This window comes from Chionomys nivalis, chromosome X, assembly GCF_950005125.1.
Source record: "Chionomys nivalis chromosome X, mChiNiv1.1, whole genome shotgun sequence".
NCBI lineage: Eukaryota > Metazoa > Chordata > Mammalia > Rodentia > Cricetidae > Chionomys > Chionomys nivalis.
This window is the reverse complement of record NC_080112.1, coordinates 99,405,027-99,424,668: the sequence shown is the minus strand read 5'-3', so window position 1 is coordinate 99,424,668 and position 19,642 is coordinate 99,405,027. Positions and strand designations below refer to the sequence as shown.

Here is a 19,642-nt window from a genome sequence, read left to right as displayed (position 1 = left end):
GCTGGTTTTTCTTGCTTTATGTTTAAAAACCACATATGAGTTAGTATATGTGATAATTGTCTTCCTGGGTCTGGGTTATCTCACTCAAAATGATGTTTTCTAGCTCTATCCATTTGCCTGTAAATTTCAAGATGCCATTATTTTTTTCTGCTGTGTAGTACTCCATTGTGTAAATGTACCACATTTTCCTTATCCATTCTTTGGTCAAGGGACATTTAGGTTGTTTCCAAGTTCTGGCTATGACAAACAATGCTGCTATGAACATAGTTGACAACGTGTCCTTGTGGTATGATTGAGCATCCTTTGGGTAGTATATAGCCCAAAATGGAATTGTTGGGCTTTACGGAAGGTTGTTTCCTAATTTGCTGAGATGTTGCCATACTGATAGCCAAAGGAGTTATACCAGCTTGCACTCCTACCAGCAATGCAGGAGTGTTCCCTTTACACAAAATCCTCTCCAGCATAAGTTGTCATCAGTGTTTTTGATCTTGGCCATTCTTACAGGTATAAGACAGAATCTCAAAGTTCTTTTGAGTTGCATTTCTCTGATGGATAAGGTTGTTTAACAGTTTTTTTAACAGTCAAAAAATGGGTTTTTGTGTGTCTCAGAGGGTTTATGCCTGTATTATCTATTCTATTTCAATGGTCTTGATGTGTTTCCATGTAAATTCAATGAAGTTTTTTTTTAATTCTTTGACAAATCCATACAAATATATAATTTGAATTTTTACCCCTTATTGCCTTCTTTCGTCACCCCTCATTGTGCTATACATTTTCTTTCCAGCAAGTTCTCAATCCTACTTTCAAGTATTTTATTATTGTTATTTCGGGGTTTGTTGTTTCTTTGTTTGAGACCTAGTAAATATAATGAATGTTGCTTGCATGAGCATAGTTGGGAGGCTATGAACCATACTATGGACAAGTTAGCTATGGCTATAATATCAAATATAATGGCTCCTCATCCCCCAGAAACTTGTCACCACCATGAATTTCTCAGATGCCTTGGTACTACATATCCCTCTAACTACTCATCATGAAATGTTTATTAGTCTTATCTTGTGTCATTTTTCTTCAGTTTGAAAATACAGCTATTGTGGGTTCATAGGTGGAAGGGTTGTATCACTTCCAGAATATAGACAGTGTTTCCCAGCATTTATCCTACACCCAGCTTCTATTTTCTACTGTGAGTTCATAGGTGGAACAGCCGTATCACTTCCAGAAGATAGACAGCGTTTCCCAGCATTTATCCTACACCCAGCTTCTATTTTCTAGTGTGGGTCCATAGCGGAAGGGCCGTATCACTTCCAGAAGATAGACAGCATTTCCCAGCATTTATCCTACACCCAGCTTCTATTTTCTTTCTACCCCCAGTTTTGCAATGCTCCCTGAACCTTGGAAAGGAACTGGAGATGTTCCATTTGTAGATGAGCAATCAACAAGCAGTTATTTTCAGTTCATTGACCAGTTAAACATCTACACATCTTTTCGTTGTCATCCACTGCAAACAGAAGCTTTCTTCTGTTCTTTATTTCTTTATTTGTCTGTTTGTCTATTAGAGACAGGGTCTGTCTCTGTGTATCTCTGGCTGTCCTGGAACTCGCTCTGTAGACCAGGCTAGCCTTGAACTCTCAGAGATCTGCCTGCCTCTGCCTCCTGAGTACTTGGACTTAATGTGTGCACCACGACTGCCCTACTGAACATAAGGATGAGAAGAGCACTATTGTATGGATATAAATGGAAATATTTAGGGCAGATGTGGTTGGTTTATACCTTTAATTCCAGCAGTCTAGAGGCAGAGGCGGGCACAGGTCTGTGAGTTTGCTGCCAGGCCAAGTCTACTTATCAAGTTCCAGGCCAAACTAAACCAAACCAAACCAACTACAATACATAAATATTTAGAAACCAGCTCGATAATGTTTATTCAGCAAGAGAGCAACAGAAATTTCCACCTTGTACCCATGAATTTCCTAACCACGGAGTATTGACCAGTATTATACTACCAGGCATGAATTCCTTCCTGTGAAACAGGCTTCAAATACAACCAAGGTAGTTCATGCCCCAAGTAATTGGCATTCTGCTATTGCAACATCAGGAAAATATTTCCTAACATACCAATAATGTAGATCACAGAGCTCACAACTGCATAAAACCATCGATGAGTTTTCTTTCTCCGGTAGAATGAATCTCTCCCTTTGGCATTAGGAAAGGTGGCCAGCATGTAGGAAGCTTTCAGCTCACTGCCAGCTTGATTCCTTTAGGTTCTGGAACCAAAATATCAAACTATTGAATGTCTTTAGCTGTAGGGGCTTAATTTCTAGTTCTGGTGCATAACTGAAAGCAATAGCAATTGGGTGAATTTTTCGGGAAACCAATGGGGCTTCTTAGATCAGCAGCTCATAGTGAGGTACCTGATATCTGGCACTAAGGTGTGTGCGTGTGTGTGTGTGTGTGTACAAACGAGTGCAGATACCTGTTGAGGACAGAGGCATCAGATTCCTCTGGAGCTGGAGTTGCAGGCACTTGGGAGCTTCCTCAGGCAGCTGCTGGGAAGTGAACTGAGGTCTTCTACAAGAGATTTCTTAATCATTTTTCCAGCTCCTGGAGCCTTTGTTTAATAGTCCATGACTTCTAGAAATAGCATTATTTGAATATATGCAGAGTATCTCTGTTCAAATACTTTCAAAAAGTTGATTTTTAATTAGCTTATAAAATAGTAGTTTTCTATGTGGCTTTAAAAAAAACAATTTTATCTATTTACTTATTTTACATTCTGGACACAGTTTCCCTTCCCTCCTCTCCTCCAAGTCCCCCAAGTCCACCCTATGTTTCCACCCCCCATTCCCCTCCTCCTCCCTTTCTGTTTAGGAAAGGGCAGGTCTCCCATGTGTATCAACAAAACATGGCATAACATGTTACAGTAAGATTGAGCACCTCTCCTTGTATTAAGGCTAGGGGGCAGGGCGACCCAGTATGAAGAGTAGGGTTCCAGAAACCTATAAAAGAGTCAGAGACAGTCCCTGCTTCCACTGTTAGAAGTCCCACAAGAGGACCAAACTATACAACTGTCACATATACACAGAGTGTCTAGGTCAGCTGCATGCAGGCTCCCTGGTTTGCAGTTCAGTCTCCGTAAGCCCCATGAGCCCAGGTTTGTTGATTCTGTGAGTTTTTAAGGTGTCCTTGACCCCTCTGCCTCTTAAATTTTCTCCTCCTCTTCAGTAGCATTCCTCGAATCTGCCTAATATTTGGCTGTGAGTCTGTGTCTGTTTCCTTTAGTTGCTGGATGCAGCCTCACTGATGACAACTGGTCCAGGCACCAGTCTAGTCACATGAGATGGCCAGTTCAGGCTACATACCTACTTTTGCTAGGAGTTTAAGCTGGGGTCTTCCTTGTAGATTCCTGGGAGATTCTCTTGTGGCAGGTTATTGTTATTACTAGACTGTGAAATGCCCCCCCCCCCCTTTCTAGTAGTCTCTCAGTACTTTTCTCCCTCTGCCCTCCCCAAACCTAATCGTGACTGAGAGTGGTTGGGGATGGGAACAAGAGCAATTTGCATGGTTTGGTTTTTTTGTTTGTTTGGTCTTGGTTTTTCAAGACATGGTTTCTTTGTAACAGCCCTGGCTGTCCTGGAACTGGCTTTGTAGACCAGGCTGACCTCAAACTCACAGAGATCTGCCTGCTTCTGCCTCCCCAGTGCTGGGATTAAAGGTGTGTGCCACCACTGCCCAGTTCTACATGCCTTTTTAATGCAACTTTAGTATTGACTAGCCATCTCTTACCCTCTCCTTCCTAACCCCTTCGAAGCCCCACTTTAATTGATAGATCCTCAGTGTTCTCCCACACACTTCATTTAAGGCCTCTTCTCTCTCTGCAAATAATGGCCTTTCTCCAGCATCCTGGCCTTTAGAGATGCTCAAATTTAAATGAACTAATTCAAAACTAAGATCTACCTATGAGAGAGGGCATATAGTTTTTGTCTTTCAAGGCCTGGTATATATCTTAGTATATTTTTCAGTTACATCCACTGTTCTGCAGATTACATACTTACAAGTGAATAAAATCTCTCTAAAATTCTCTCTCTCTCTCTCTCTCTCTCTCTCTCTTTCTCTCTCTCTCTTTCTCAGCACCAACCCACCCCCATATATATATATATATATATATATATATATATATATATATATATACACACATATATATGTATATATATGTATACATACATACACATATATATCCCAGTTTGATTATTCATCTAAATATTGATGAACATTTAATCTAGTGTGATTCCATTTTGTAGTGATGAGGAGCGGTGGGCTGTGTCCAGCCACCCGGCTCCCAGCCACCGGCTAGCTTTACCCAAAATAATTACACAGACTGTATTCTTTTAAACACTGCCTGGCCCATTAGTTCTAGCCTCTTATTGGCTAATTCTCACATCTTGATTAACCCATTTCTAATAATCTGTGTAGCACCACGAGGTGGTGACTTACCAGGAAAGATTCTAGCCTACATCCATCTCAGGTCGAGGAATCATGGTGACTGCATCACTTCCCTTCTTCCCAGCATTCTGTTCTGTTTACTCCGCCTACCTAATTTTCTGTCCTATCAAAGGGCCAAGGCAGTTTCTTTATTAACCAATGAAAGTAACACATAGACAGATGACCCTCCTCCATCAGAGTCACGTTTTTGTCTTGTCAGCTTTAATTAAGAACTGAAGAATTCAAAATATCATCTGAAAAGATTAAACTTCCTAGTTGTCTAATGATAAAACCAAAGGAAATTCTTACTTACTCCTCATTCCTAGAACACTCTGTGGACAATAACAATATTTTAAATCTATCACTTAAATATAAACTTTATATAATATAGAGAATATATAGATTATTGTAAAGTCTTCAGGTGTTCTAACACATACACATCTCCACTATGAGGATAAGTGGTTAGGGCTTTTGCACTAAAAAGGCATGCTTATCAGCCTTCAGTGACTTAGTAAAGCTATCTTTTAGAAGAAACCGAACTTAATTTTAAGAAAACCAAAAAAAGAAAGAAAGAAAAAAATAAAGAGGAAAATCCCTTTTAATGATTTTTTTCTATTTTTCTTTCCTTAGCCATCCAACAAGAGAATGAATTTGCTAAAGAAACATAAAATGAGGAATACTTTTGAAGAATAAACTTCAACATTGCCCAACGATCTTGGTTTTAGGCTTTTTTTTGTAAGCCTATGTGTTTCTAGAGATGAATGACAATTGCTGTTGGTCTCTCGCCTATACCTTATAGTTAAGTGCTAATCAGTACCCAGTTAAGCAGTAATCAGGAACAGGCATTCCCTTTGTTTTTAAAGTTCCTCATTGGTGAACAAATTACAGATGGCTGTTGTGGGTTATTTGGTCAAAAGTGAGACCCCAGCCCTCTAACACCCCTATATCCAAGGAGTCTGGGAAGATTGGAAGCAGCACCCCAGTCCCTGGCATCCATCCTAAGCCCCTTTCCTCTGGGAGTTGCCTTGGTTCAGACTCCACCTCTGGGAAGCCTGCCAAGTGCAGACCCTCTCCAGGAAGGGTCAGGACCACTCTTACAGGCTAGTTAACATATGGTCCCAGGTTTTGCATGCTCTCTGTCTCCCCACCCCCTCCCTTCGTATCTCCCCGGCCATGTTCCTGAAAACCCAGGAGCACTGCATTTATTAAATGTGGGCATCTTAGGTTTGGTGTAATCTGGTCTAATTGGAGTTATTTTGCCTGGGTGAAAAGACTCGTCTTATGATTTTTCCTAACAAATGGAAGTTTGCCACCAAAATGGTCTGTTCTTCCCTCACAGGGCCCAGGGCCACGTGCTGGAAAACACCCTAACTGTGCACCCTCTCTGCCAGACTGGATTGACTTCCTCTCAGTGAGTTTCCCTTTTTGCTTATGCTGGTAGGGTACCCAGGGTGACCCATTCATTTGGGGGGCTTTCTGCTGAACTTGCACATCCATGTTCACTGTGGCTATAGTCACAGAAGTTAAATGGTGATGGAGGAGGGTCATCTGTTTTTGTGTTACTTTCATTTGTTAATAAAGAAACTGCCTTGGCTTTTTGATAGGGCAGGATTTAGATAGGTGGAGTAGACTGAACAGAATGCTGGGAGGAAGAAGACAGTGAGGCAGCCGCCATGGAGCCAGCCGCCAGGTCAGACATGCTGAATCTTTCCCGGTAAGCCACCACCTCATGGTGTTACACAGATTATTAGAAATGGGTTAGTCAAGATGTGAGAGTTAGCCAGTAAGAGGCTACAGATAATGGGCCAGGCAGTGTTTAAAAGAATACAATTTGTGTGTTGTTATTTCGGGTATAAAGCTGGCTGTGTGGGAGCTTTGCAGGAATGCAGCCCACTGTTCACACTACACTACTCAGTTTTTAAAAGTTCACTTTGAGTTTTCCAGGTGGTTGTTATTCTGAAGAGCAAACTGATCCTTTGAATCTGGGAAGCTGGAACACATAGAAACTCTAAACTTAGTCTTCCACCTTATTTTATAGCTATTTCTAGAAGATTAAAACTACAGGTTGCACAGTTTTTGTGTGTGAAAGCATAGATTCAAACTGTTGCATCCTGAAAAATATCTATTATTTACACTAGAATAAAACTTGGGCAAAATCGAGATTTATATAATGCCATATCCAATATTCCAAAATTAGCTTTAATATAATTTTAGTAATTTTGTAAGAAGAAATGAATCTATGATTCCATTATTATTACTGCAACCTAGCATGCAAACCATGTACATTATCTAAATAAAAGACAACTACTTGATATTTTAATTGCTGCATGAATTATCATAATTCTTACTACTACTTAGGTTTATTAACTGACTCTGCCAACTTTCACCACTGTTCCTCTCAACTAGAAACCTCCATGACTTACTTTCCTTCGATGGAAGCGTATTTTTTCCTGCGGCAGTAATTTTTTTCAGTTTTGATCTGTCAAATTTTTCAATTTCCGACATGTCCAGTTTGTCAGCCATCTTGACTGAAAGAACAACAACAACAAAACGTTACCTGCTAGAACTATGATCAGATTAGGAATAACAATTAAAAGTTCATAAAAATTCAAAATATCAACGAATACTTTGCACTGTGATTTTCAACAAGAAAACAGCCAGTCTTAGAAAGTCATGTTTTCTTAGGGTACTCTGATTGCAAAGCTTTAGTCCATTTCTGGTGGCAGCAAATGACAGCAGATGAAGATGCTCCAGAAGCTAAGATACTCTAGAAACCCAGGGGAAAATAAAAGCCTGACTTTTAAAATCCCAGCAAAGGTAAAATGAGACTATGAGCATCTTCACCTTCCAGTCAGCTACTTTTAGGGGATTTGGGAATGATGGTGAGCATCACACACTAAAAGAGAGGCACACAAGACTGAACTAATTTCTATTGAATGTCCAAAGTCAGTATATTAGAGCACTGCAATAAGACAGGGATGGGATTAACTTAGTCATTGCCAATTACAAGTCTCATAGTACCTTCTTGTAACCTTAGAGAGTGTGTAAAAGAAAAAAGAAAAGTCGCTATTTATGATCAAGACTCAAAACCTTTAGTAGAATGAGGAACGCCAAATACAGCTGAGTCCTAGTTCCAAAGATAAGAAGGCAGAGCTCTTCAGCCAGAGCCTGGTTCTATCTTAGCAGGGCTAGGACACAATCCAGTGACCAGGGTAGACTAGAGAGCCCTCCACCCCACCCCACCCCCAGCTTCCACCTCTCAAACCCTTTTAGTCAAGGGTATCCTAAGGCCCTCCTTTACCAGGTGAACAGCAGCCATCTCAAAGCTGGGGAAATTGGGATTCACACATTTATAACTGCAGGGCAGGGCAGGGCAGGGCAGGGCAGGGCAGGGCAGGGCAGGGCAGGGAAGGGTCATTTGTCTGAATTGTGCCATTTACAAATAACTTGTCACTGTCCAGTGCCCAGTTTAAGGGACAAAAGGATGAGAATTAAACCTAAAAGATCACCCCCTATTCCCCTTTGCATGCCACAACTCTACTCCTGGCCTTTGCCCTTTCCTAGGAGTTGCCTGTCCCCTTGGGCCTTCTAAGGTGGACCCCCAGGATCCCGCTCCAGACAGCAACACAGGAAACAAAGCCACTGTGAAGTGGGCTTCGAAATGGGATTCCCTCAGCCACAAAGAGTAGTACTTGGGTATCAGAGTTTGTTCGATTTTAGGACCTCTGTGCTTAAAAATGTAGGTATTTAGACTGTATTTGATAGTAAGGACAAAGTCCTTTATGACAGTATCCACCTCCTTGTATAACAGTTGGAAATCATTGCCATCTAAAAAGACAAATATTTTGGCCAGACAGAGTGTTACAGTCCTTTATTCCCAGCATACAGAGGCAGAGGCAGGTGAATCTCTGGGAGAGGTCAGCCTAGTCTACATAGTGAGTTCCAATCCTGTTTCAAAAAAAAAAAAAAGACAAATATTTTCTACCGTATGGGAATTGAGATGAGAGAGGAGTCACTGGGCTAGTAATATTTTCTCACAACATTTATTCAATCAAATTTAAGATTAACAAATGTAGTTTTTAGTAGCTTAATTCAGGGAGGACTGCCCCAGGGGTGATCAAAACTTTCTAATAATACCATTTTATTAAACATGCATCATACTTGGCTCTATTAAATTTTGTTTTACAAAAATTAACTCAAAGGAATCCCTTTCTTATTTCTTAAGTAGGCTATCTTCCAGAAAATTATGTTTGAAATTTTATTTTAGGGCATAGCATGACTAGTCACTTGACTGAAGACAAAGAAATCCTGTGTTGAAAAACCAAAATAAATAAATAAATATAAATTTTAACAAAAAAAGAAAGAACTGGGAAGGACTTTTGCTTAATTGGACACTGGTCTAAGTTAAAATAAACCAGAGGCTCCATGGGTTACTATACTCAGTTATATTTTTTTCTTACTATGTAAGCAACATTATTGGGTATATTTTTATTGATTTTTTTGCCTTAGAATGATGACCTTAATTTTAATACCCAGCACCCAATTAAGAATCAGATCTGGTACATGTTGATAACCACAGTGTTGCAGGGGACAGAGGCAGATGAATCCCAAATATCACTTGTCAGAGAATCTAATAAACAGTTCTCATCAACAATGGAAATTAGTTTCAGCAGACCAATATAAATAAAATGAGGCAATTCTGTGGTAACATTCTTGAGTTATGGCATGAGGACACACCGAGTGAGGGCAGAGGATTGTAATTTTGAGACTAGTCTGAACTTCATGACACTGTCTTAAAAACGAAAACAAACAAACAAAACCCAGCCAGGCATGGTGGTTTATATTAATCCCAGGACTTAGGAAATAGGTAAGTGGATTTGAGGAAATTAGAAGTCAGCTTCTACGTGATGAGTTTCAGTACCGCCAAAGTGACATAGTGAAATACTGGCTCAAAACTTTTTTTAAGTTGAGTGGTGGTGGCGGCACAGGCCTTTAATCCCAGAACTTGGGAGGCAGACGTAGGCGGATCTCTGTGAGTTCAAGGCCAGCCTGGTCCACAGAGCAAGTTTCAGGACAGGCTCCAAAGCTACACAGAGAAACCTGCCCCCCTTCCCCCCCAAAAAAAAGTTTAAAGCAAAATATTAGCATCCAGGCAAAACCTCAATCTCCCTCTCCTTCTTTATGTCTGTATATGAGTGTTTGGGTGTGTATTCTGTGCATACACGTGTGTGTCCTATGCATACACGTATTCATACATGTGGTGTACCCTTCATGCACAGAGACCTGAAGAGGAGGCTAGGTACCCTGTTCTATCACTACACCTGATTCCGCTGAGACAGCATCTCTCACTGAACCTGGAGCTAGGCTGGCCATCTGCACGCCCCGGTGATGTTGGGGGTCTCCACTCTCTTCAGACTCAACAGTCCAGGGTTTACAGGAACCTGCATGGCCACAATTTTTCACAAGGATTCTAGGATCTAAACTCAAACTTTTGTGTTGAACAGCAAGGAAACTTAACCAACGTTTAATCTCTTTAGCTCCCAGTAAAGAATTTTGTTTTGTTATTTTTTTAAAGAAATTTATTATAATAAATTTCCAAAGTTTTTCTGTAAGTTAAGAGACCTTTGTAAATCATGTAAAATTACATTGGAATATTTCTCAAATATAATTTATGCTGCAAAATTAATACAAGGTAAACCTTTAATTTTTATGGAGCAAATAAAAACATGAAGAAAAACATTAGTGGTCATTACCTTAACAACAACAGTTTTCTTCTGCTCCTCCCCACCCCATCTTTACTACTGTGCAAGTGTGCGTGTGAGGGGTGGGGTGAAAGAGACATGGAGAGAGAAAGATTCATAGTGAGTATTCTCAGCAAGCTCCAGGTTGTGAGACATCATCTCCAAAAACAGGCTAGAGAGTGAATGTTAAAGCCAACAGGAGCAAGCTGTGGTGGTGGCGCGCGCCTTCAATCCCAGCACTCATATTGCGGATCTCTGAGTCCCAGGCCAGCCTAGTCTATAGATGAGATCCAGGATAGCCAGGGCTATACCGAGAAACCCTGTCCCAGAAAACCCAAATCAACAAACAAACAAACAAGCTGAGGCTGGAGAAGAGTCTCCTCAGTTGCACTTGCTGCTCTTGTAAAGAACCTGGGTTCAGTCTTGCACACCCACACGGTGCTTCACAGCAATCTGTAACGTTAGTTTCATGGGATCCTTCACCTTCTTCTGACTTCTGAGGCACCAGGTACTTCTGAATCACCCCAATTAAACTCCTGCACCTCATTAAAGTATCACAATTTGGGGGAGCAAAAGCGGCAGGTGAAAAAAGAATAAAAAAAAAAAAAGCGGCAGGTGACGCTGTAGTTAGACTTGAGTTCCACAAAAGTAGTCTTCATCCAATACAGCCAGGCAGAAGTTATGGGCTCTGGACTGTGTGGCCCTTTGCAGGCCCCTGGGAGTAACTACATCTGCAGGGGTTGCAGAAGGCTCACAACCTTCTGAGGGTTCTATTGTCTGTAAACACAGGGTGGTGGTGTAAGACAGAAAGTTGCGTTTTCTATACCCCCCCCCCACCATAGGGACATATAAAGACTGGATGGACAATTAAGGAGCCCATATAAGTCTGACTTAGGTCTTCTGCATATGCGTTATAATTGTATAGCTTCGTGTTCTTGTGGGAGTGGGGTGTCTCTGACTCCTTTGTCTGCTTTTGGGTTGCCTCATCTAGCCTTGATATTATGGTATTGCGTAGTTTTTTTTTTTTTTTCCAAGGCAGGGTTTGTCTGCATAACCCTGGCTGGAACTCATTCTATAGATCAGGCTGGCCTCGAACTCACAGAGATTCACCTGCCTCTGCCTCCCAAGTTCTGGGATTAAAGGCGTGCGCCACCACCACCCATCCACTTAGTCTTATTGTAAATTGTTTTATCATGTTTGTTGACATCTCTGAGATGCCTGCTCTTTTATTAAGGGGAAACAGAGGAGTGGATCTGAGAGAGAGGGGACACGGAGGGGTGACTGGGAGGAGTAAATGGAAGGGAAACGTCAATCAGATGTAATGTACGAGAGAAAAATAAATAATAAAAAAGAAATCTGATTTAATTGCACATCTCCAGGTGGCTGTGTATTTGTACTCTGCATGACTAATATGTGGTTCATTAATTCCACTCTTGCTGACAATATTTCAGAAAAATTGATGATTGTCAAATTATGAAAAATTGTGTTTGCAACCAACAAGTGTGTTAAAGTCGTACTTAACATCATGTACAAATAAAAACCCTTCAAAGGAAAAGAAAATGTCTATAGTGCCTTAGAGGACCTACTGCTGTTGCAAAGGACCTGGGTTCAGTTCTTGGTAGCCACATGGTGGCTCACAACCATCTGTAATTCCAATTCCAAAGCATCTGGCCACCAAGGGCACCAGGCATGCATGTGATCCACATACATACATGCAGGCACAACACTTATCTATAAAAACTAAAATAAATTACTTTTAACTCTTTAGTTTTGTCATAAGAATTGTTCTGGCTTTGTAAAGGAAGTTTGGCAAAGTTCTTTTTATTACAATTTTTGAAATGATTCCAGAAAACTGCTCTTCTTTAACTGATTTCTAGAATTCAGCTGTAAACCATCAGGTTCAGAACAGTTTTTACATAACTGTTTTTGAATACTGCTAGTTGTACTTTCTATTGCGTCTTGACTCAGATTTTGTAGGTTGCATGTGTTCATAAATTTACCCATTTCTTTTAGATTTTCCATTTTGGGGTATATAATCATTCATAGTATTCTCTTAGGCTTATTTGTATTTCATTTCTATTGTGTCCTTTTTCAGTTTATTCTTTAGCTAGTTATTTGTCAGTTCTTAGGTCTTTGTCTTTGTTACTCTAGCTAAATATCAGCTTTATCCTTTTCAAAACCCAGCTCTTTTAAAATTGATCCTCTTTTTATCATGTATGCCTTCTTTAATTTTATTTGCTTATTATTAATTAAATTTTTTCATTTAATAACATACCAATCACAGTTTTGCCAACCTCATCTCTTCCTGTTCCTTCCCCCACCTCCCATGTAACCCCCCCCCACCCTACTCCTCCTTCTCTGTTCAGAAAAGGCAGGCCTCCCATGGATGTCAACAAAGCATGGCATATCAAGTTGAGGTATGATTAAGCTCCTCCCCTTGTATTAAGGTTGGATGAGGCAAAGCAGTATAGGAAATAGGTTCCCAAAAGCCGGCCCAAGTGTTAGGGACAGGCTCTGCTTGCACCACTAGGAACCCCACAAAGTGGATTTAAATTGATCTTCTACATTACTTTTTAAATTTTTGTTTTTATTTGTGTTCTATTCTTTAAAGTTTCATTCTACTGACTTTGAATTTGGTTTGTTGTTTCTTTGTTTTTTATTATTTTTTGAAACTGTGATGAGTGTAGCTAATCAATGTGTGCTTACACTTGCATGTTTTTTCTCATATTCCAGAACAAAATGATGAGAAAATTTTCTCCAAGAAAAGGGGGGAGATGTGAGTTCTTCCCAAGAAAGTTGTAGTAAGGAGAACCTTCATAATGAACATCATGAGGACAATCTTCTATCTCCACAATCCAGGACGGTGATGGAAGCATTCAGCTAAATGATGACTATGGTGACCCTCAAATACTGTAGTAAGTAATGTAGGTAAGCTGGTTGGCATGTAGATTCCCTTGAGGTTGTACAAGTTTCCCACTCCGTAATTTTTCTCTTGTTTAAAAAAAAAATGAATGTTTTGCGACGAAACTTTGTTGGTTTTGCTGTTTTCTTTGATCAATGCGTTTATTTTCTCTATGTTGTCTCCAGAATGGTATAAAACCGGACTCGCTGAACATAGCGGACAATGAGGACTACTGAGAACTCAAGAACAATGGCAATGGGTTTTTGATCCTACTGCACGTACTGGCTTTGTGGGAGCCTAGGCAGTTTGGATGCTCACCTTCCTAGGCCTGGATGGAGGTGGGTGGTCCTTGGACTTCCCACAGGGCAGGGAACCCTGAATGCTCTTAGGGATGATGAGGGAGGGGGACTTGATGGGGGAGGGGGAGGGAAACGGGAGTTGGTGGCGGGGAGAAGGCAGAAATCTTTAATAAATAAACAAAAAAAATGAGCAGTGATGGAAGTCATACTTCTTTTGTTTTCACAGAAGATGAGAACCTGTGGATTGCTTCTACACCAATATGGTTTCATAGACCTAGGCCTCCTGAAAGGTCACCATGAACACCCTCAAAAAATTGCTTTGTCCAACTGCTGACTGAGATGAACCTAGCACACAGGATACATCATAAAAGACCTGATTAGCAGTGCTCCAGTCAGCAGGAAGCAGTATGGACAGTATTACACCCATATTCCGAAATATGGTTCATAATTGTTTGTTTACATTTAGAGGGGGATATGATATAGACATGAATAATTTGGATTGGTATGTATCTTGGTTTATTGATATAAATTTAAGGTCAATTTTGTTATATGTATATGTATTTCTGATCTTGATTCAGGTATTGTGTTTGTGTAGTTCCTTTTAAAAATGTAATGTATAATTAAGAAATATAGGTTAATAGATAATCCTCTATACTAGTCAAGTTTGTAATCATGTTAGCTAGATTTTCTATATTTCTAGAGATATATTTCAGTTAGTTAGGCATTCTTCAACTCTTTCAGAGACCTTCAGAATATGGCATTTAAATGTTTTAAAAATTTAGGACTTTTCATGACAGTGAGACACATCTGTTCCTGGCGGCACCAACTACTTTGAGATAAAGATGGGCATTGAAGAGGCTCCTTAGCCATTTGGGCAAGAAACTGCTCTTGCCTGGACTTCTTCACTGTACATGCATGACCTACAGAGAAATAACTGCTGAACTTGCCTAAAGGTGAGATGATCCTTTGCCACCAACCACCACAGCCAGGTATGGGGGTCTTATGGGACGTGGTTTCTAGAAGATTAGGTGGTTAAGGATTCGGTGGTGACAAACAGAAACAAACACAGAGGCAGTTTGAATCTGAGTGTAATTTTCATTTCTCAAAAAAGGGTTTTTATACGAGATGAACAGGTATTACGGTTCTTAAAAGATGTGTTCAGTGAAGCAGTTACAAAGAACAATTAAATCATTTGGCACAGGAAAGCATAAAATCAATCAGGTATTACATTTCCTAAACAGTGGGTTCAAAGAATCAATTATGACTTAAACAGATAACATCTTACTTACTAAACAATGGGTTCAAAGAATCAATTATGACACTAAATCAGTACAAAAAAAATCCCTTATAGTTAAGGAATGAATCTTAGGGCCTGATCAAGTTCATAAATTTTCATGTGTAATCCTTATCTATCATCTAGCTTTTGTCTTATTGAAGATCCTCAAAGTTCAATTTAAAACTACTTAAACAATGCTTTCTATACCTCAATATCAAAGCCAACCTCATCTACTCATGCACAGCCATACAAATTCATATATTGTTGGGAGGATATTCTATCAAAGTACTATTTTATAATTATGTAAATGATTATGAAGCAAAGCATTGAATTTCTTAGAGAAGAGGTCATGGCCAGTAACCCCAATTCAAGGAGGTGGCTTATTCTCAGCCCAGGCTATCAGGAACATCTTGTCAATATTAAAAGGAAATAGAAGCAGACAAACTGCCATGAGAACTATAGCTCAATAATTTCTCTCTAGCTAGAGAGTTCCACAACCAGTTCCAGGAGACCTCCTCCATTTGGAGTCTAATGTCTCATTCTGTGGAACTTGTCACACAGAATCTACTGGGTTTGGTGTGGCAATCCTTCGGGGTTCCTGCTACATGACAGAGTCTGCAAGACATTCTGCAGGATACAGAAGAAAGTGATTGAACTGTCTTTGAAATTGTCTGCTTCATGAAAAAGGGTGACCTTTCACTTCCCTAGTTTCCGATCTTGGTGGGTCCTCCATTTATAATACAAGCCAGTAATACATGACAGTACCGTGCTTCTTCTGTATTGTGGCACCTGCACTTTAGGACCATTCGTGAGCCTCGGGCAAGGGCCTGGAGACTGAAACACACAAAGACACACAGACAGAGACACGGGTCATCCTTGAAACAAGAATGCCCCCTTTATCATGTCCAGGGGCAGCTTATATAGGGATCCTTAACTGATAGCCACACCCCAGCCAAATGCACCAGAAACCACTCCCACAAGAGGACCAAACTATACAACTGTCACATATACACACAGAGTGTCTAGGTCAGCTGCATGCAGGCTCCCTGGTTTGCAGTTCAGTCTCCGTAAGCCCCATGAGCCCAGGTTTGTTGATTCTGTGAGTTTTTAAGGTGTCCTTGACCCCTCTTAAATTTTCTCCTCCTCTTCAGTAGCATTCCTCGAATCTGCCTAATATTTGGCTGTGAGTCTGTGTCTGTTTCCTTTAGTTGCTGGATGCAGCCTCACTGATGACAACTGGTCCAGGCACCAGTCTAGTCACATGAGATGGCCAGTTCAGGCTACATACCTACTTTTGCTAGGAGTTTAAGCTGGGGCCTTCCTTGTAGATTCCTGGGAGATTCTCTTGTGGCAGGTTATTGTTATTACTAGACTGTGAAATGCCCCCCCCCTTTCTAGTAGTCTCTCAGTACTTTTCTCCCTCTGCCCTCCCCAAACCTAATCGTGACTGAGAGTGGTTGGGGATGGGAACAAGAGCAATTTGCATGGCTTGGTTTTTTTGTTTGTTTGGTCTTGGTTTTTCAAGACATGGTTTCTTTGTAACAGCCCCGGCTGTCCTGGAACTTGCTTTGTAGACCACGCTGACCTCGAACTCACAGAGATCTGCCTGCCTCTGCCTCCCCAGCACTGGGATTAAAGTTGTGTGCCACCACTGCCCAGCTCTACATGGCTTTATAATGCAACTTTAGTATTGTCAAGCCATCTCTTACCCTCTCTTTTAACTCCTTCTAAGCCTCCCTTTAATTGATGGATCCTCAGTGTTTTCCCACACACTTCATCTAAGGCCTCTTCTCTCCCCACCCATAATGGCCTTTCTCCAGCATCCTGGTCTTTAGAGACACTCGAATTTAAATAAACAAATTAAAAGCTAAGTTCTACCTATGAGAGAGGGCATATAGTTTTTGTCTTTCTAGGTCTGGGTTATCTTACTCAGTATATTTTTCAGTTACATCCATGGTCCTGCAAATTTTATACTTACATTACAACCGAATAAAATCTCTCTCCACCCCCACCCCATATATATCCCAGTTTGATTATTTAGCTAACTATTGATGACCATCTAATCTAGTCTGATTCCATTTAACTTCTGTGACTACAGCCACAGTGAACATGGATATGCAAGTTCAGCAGAAAGCCCCATAAGTGAATGGGTCACCCTGGGTACCCTACCAGCATAAGCAAAAAGGGGAACTCACTGAGATGAAGTCGATCCAGTCTGGCAGAGAGGTTGTACAGCAAGGGTGTTTTCCAGTAAGTGGCCCTGGGCCCTGTGCTGCTGGAAAAACAGATCCTTTTGGTAGGAAACCTCCATCTGTTAGGAAAAACCTTAAAACGCTCCTGTCTACCCACACAAAATAACTCGAATTAGACCAGATTACACCAAATCAAAGATGACCAAGTTTAATGACTGCAATGCTCCTGGGTTGTCAGGAACATGGCGGGGGAGGGGGGAGGGAGGAGGGAGACAGAGAGAGATCCTGCAAAACCTGTGACCATATGTTAACTAGCCTGTAAGAGTGGTCCTGACCCTTCCTGGAGAGGGTCTGCACTTGGCAGGATTCCCAGAGGTGGAGTCTGAACCAAGGCAACTCCCAGAGGGAAGGGGCTTAGGATGGATGCCAGGGACTGGGGTGCTGCTTCCAATCTTCCCAGACTCCTTGGATATAGGGGTGTTAGAGGGCTGGGGTCTCACTTTTGACCAAATATCCCACAACAGCCATCTGTAATTTGTTCACCAATGAGGAACTTTAAAAACAAAGGGAATGCCTGTTCCTGATTACTGCTTAACTGGGTACTGATTAGCACTTAACTATCAGGTATAGGCGAGAGGCCATCAGCAATTGTCATGAATCTCTAGAAACACATAGGTTTACAAAATAAAAAAACTCCTAAAACCAAGATTGTTTGGCAATCTTGACATTTATTCTTCAAAAGTAGTCCTTATTTTATCTTTTTTTATCCAATTCTTTTTCTTTTTTTATTTTTCCATTCAAAAATTTACACTTCCCTCCTTCCAGTCCCCCTCCCACTCCCCCACTCACCTTCCTCCCTCCCCCTCACTCCTTAAGAGAGGGCAGGTCTAGGAAGGTGAGCATCCAAACTGCCTAGGCTCCCATAAAGCCAGAACATGCAGTAGGATCAAAACCCAGTGCCATTGTTCTTGGCTTCTCAGTCAGCCCTCCTAGTCAGCCAAGTTCAGGTAGTCCGGTTTGATCACATGCTCCATCATCCAGCTGGCCTTGGTGAGCTCCCATTAGATCAGCCCCACCATCTCAGTGGGTGGGCACACCCCTCGCGGTTCTAACTTCCTTGCTCATGTTCTCCCTCCTTCTGAATGCTCATCTTCCTAGTCCTGGATGAAGGGGGAGGACCTTGGACTTCCCACAGGGAAGGGAAACCCGACTGCTCTTTGGACTGGAGAGGAAGGGGAAGGGGGATGGGAGGAGCGGGAGGGAAATGGGAGGAGGTGGAAATTTTTAATTAAATAATAAAAATAAATAAATAAACAAAGAAGAGAGGGCAGGGTACCCTCCCTGTGGAAAGTCCAAAGCCCTTCCCCTTCCATCCAGGCCTAGGAAGGTGAGCATCCAAATAGACTAGGGTACCAAAAAGCCAGGACATGCAGTAGAGACAAATCCCAGTGCCATTATCAATGGTTTCTCAGTCCGCCCCCATTGGCAGCCACATTCAAAGCGTCCGGTTTGATCCCAAGCTCCATTAGTCCCCGTCCAGCTGGAAATGGTGAGCTCCCATTAGATCAGACACACTGTGTCAGTGGGTGGACCAACCCCTCGAGGTCCTGACTTCCTTGCTCCTCTTCTCCCTCCTTCTGCTCTTCAACTGGACCTTGGGAGCTCAGTCCAGTGCTCTGATGAGGGTCTCTGTCTCTATCTCCATCCATTGTCGAATGAAGATTCTATAGTGATACTCGAGATAATCATCAGTGTAATAGTGGGGCAAGGTCAGTTCAGGCACCCCCTCCTCTGCAAAGTCAGAAAATAAACTCCCTCACTTTCACTAATGCAAGATTCCAGTGTTTTTGTTACGAACTGCTGGGTTTTAGTTCTCAAATGGCATCCACAGGCTCAACATGTAAAAATACAAAGAGGAGTGAAAAATGAAAACTTGGCTTAAGAAAAATAACAAAATCATTGCTAAATTATGGCAGAGAAGGAGAAAATAGGTAAACACGAGGACCAAAAAGATTACATAAAAATCTAAAGAATATAATTAAGTTAGTAAAACATGAAAGGGAATAAAAAGTAACTGCTTAATTTACAAATTTGAAATATTGGACTGGAGGGGTGGATCAGCATTTGAGAGAACTTTCTGCTTTTGCAAAGAACTCATATGATGTTTTCTCAGAAACCATATGATGGCTCACAACCACCCATAACTCCAGTATCAAGGGATACAAAACCCTCTTCTTGTGTCCTCTCAGATCAGGTACACACCCACTGCACATATAAACATACAGGCAAAACATAACAAATAAACCTTTAAAAAATTAAATTCAATATGTTTTTACTTATCGTTTAAAAATAGAATACAAGTATACAACGTGTTTTGATCAAGGCCATCCCACACTCCCTCCCCTTCAATTCTTTTCATACTTCCCCACCACTTTCTCTCTGAAACACATGTACTCAGTTCTTTTAAGCTGAAGATTTTTATTGAAATTTTTATCTTTATTTTTTGAAAATATTATACATGTACATAATGCATTATGGCCATATCTACTCCCACTCCCTCTTAAACACTGCTTAGGGCCTCTTAACATCTCTCTCTCCCAACTTCATGTCCTCTTCTTTATTTTATTCTATTATTGTATGTTTATGGACGTTTTATTTGTATGTATATCTGTGTACCACATACATGTCTGGTGCCTGTGAAGGCCAGAAAAGGGCATTCAGTATCCTGGAACTGGAGCTAATGATGGTTGTTTGTT

The 19,642-nt window shown here is 41.0% G+C and overlaps 1 long non-coding RNA gene and 1 pseudogene across 2 annotated transcripts; both read left to right on the top strand.

Moving 5' to 3' along the window:
• Window positions 1-19,642, top strand: part of LOC130868537 (uncharacterized) — a 66,973-nt pseudogene that overhangs the window by 35,766 nt on the left and 11,565 nt on the right.
• Window positions 5,819-13,900, top strand: LOC130868205 (uncharacterized). 2 transcript variants are annotated; one of them, XR_009056498.1, is made up of 5 exons: window positions 5,819-5,887; window positions 6,081-6,190; window positions 12,951-13,132; window positions 13,305-13,457; window positions 13,645-13,900. It is a non-coding gene; the product is annotated as an uncharacterized LOC130868205 (long non-coding RNA). The 2 variants fall into 2 exon arrangements; XR_009056499.1 differs by having other exon boundaries at window positions 12,951-13,145.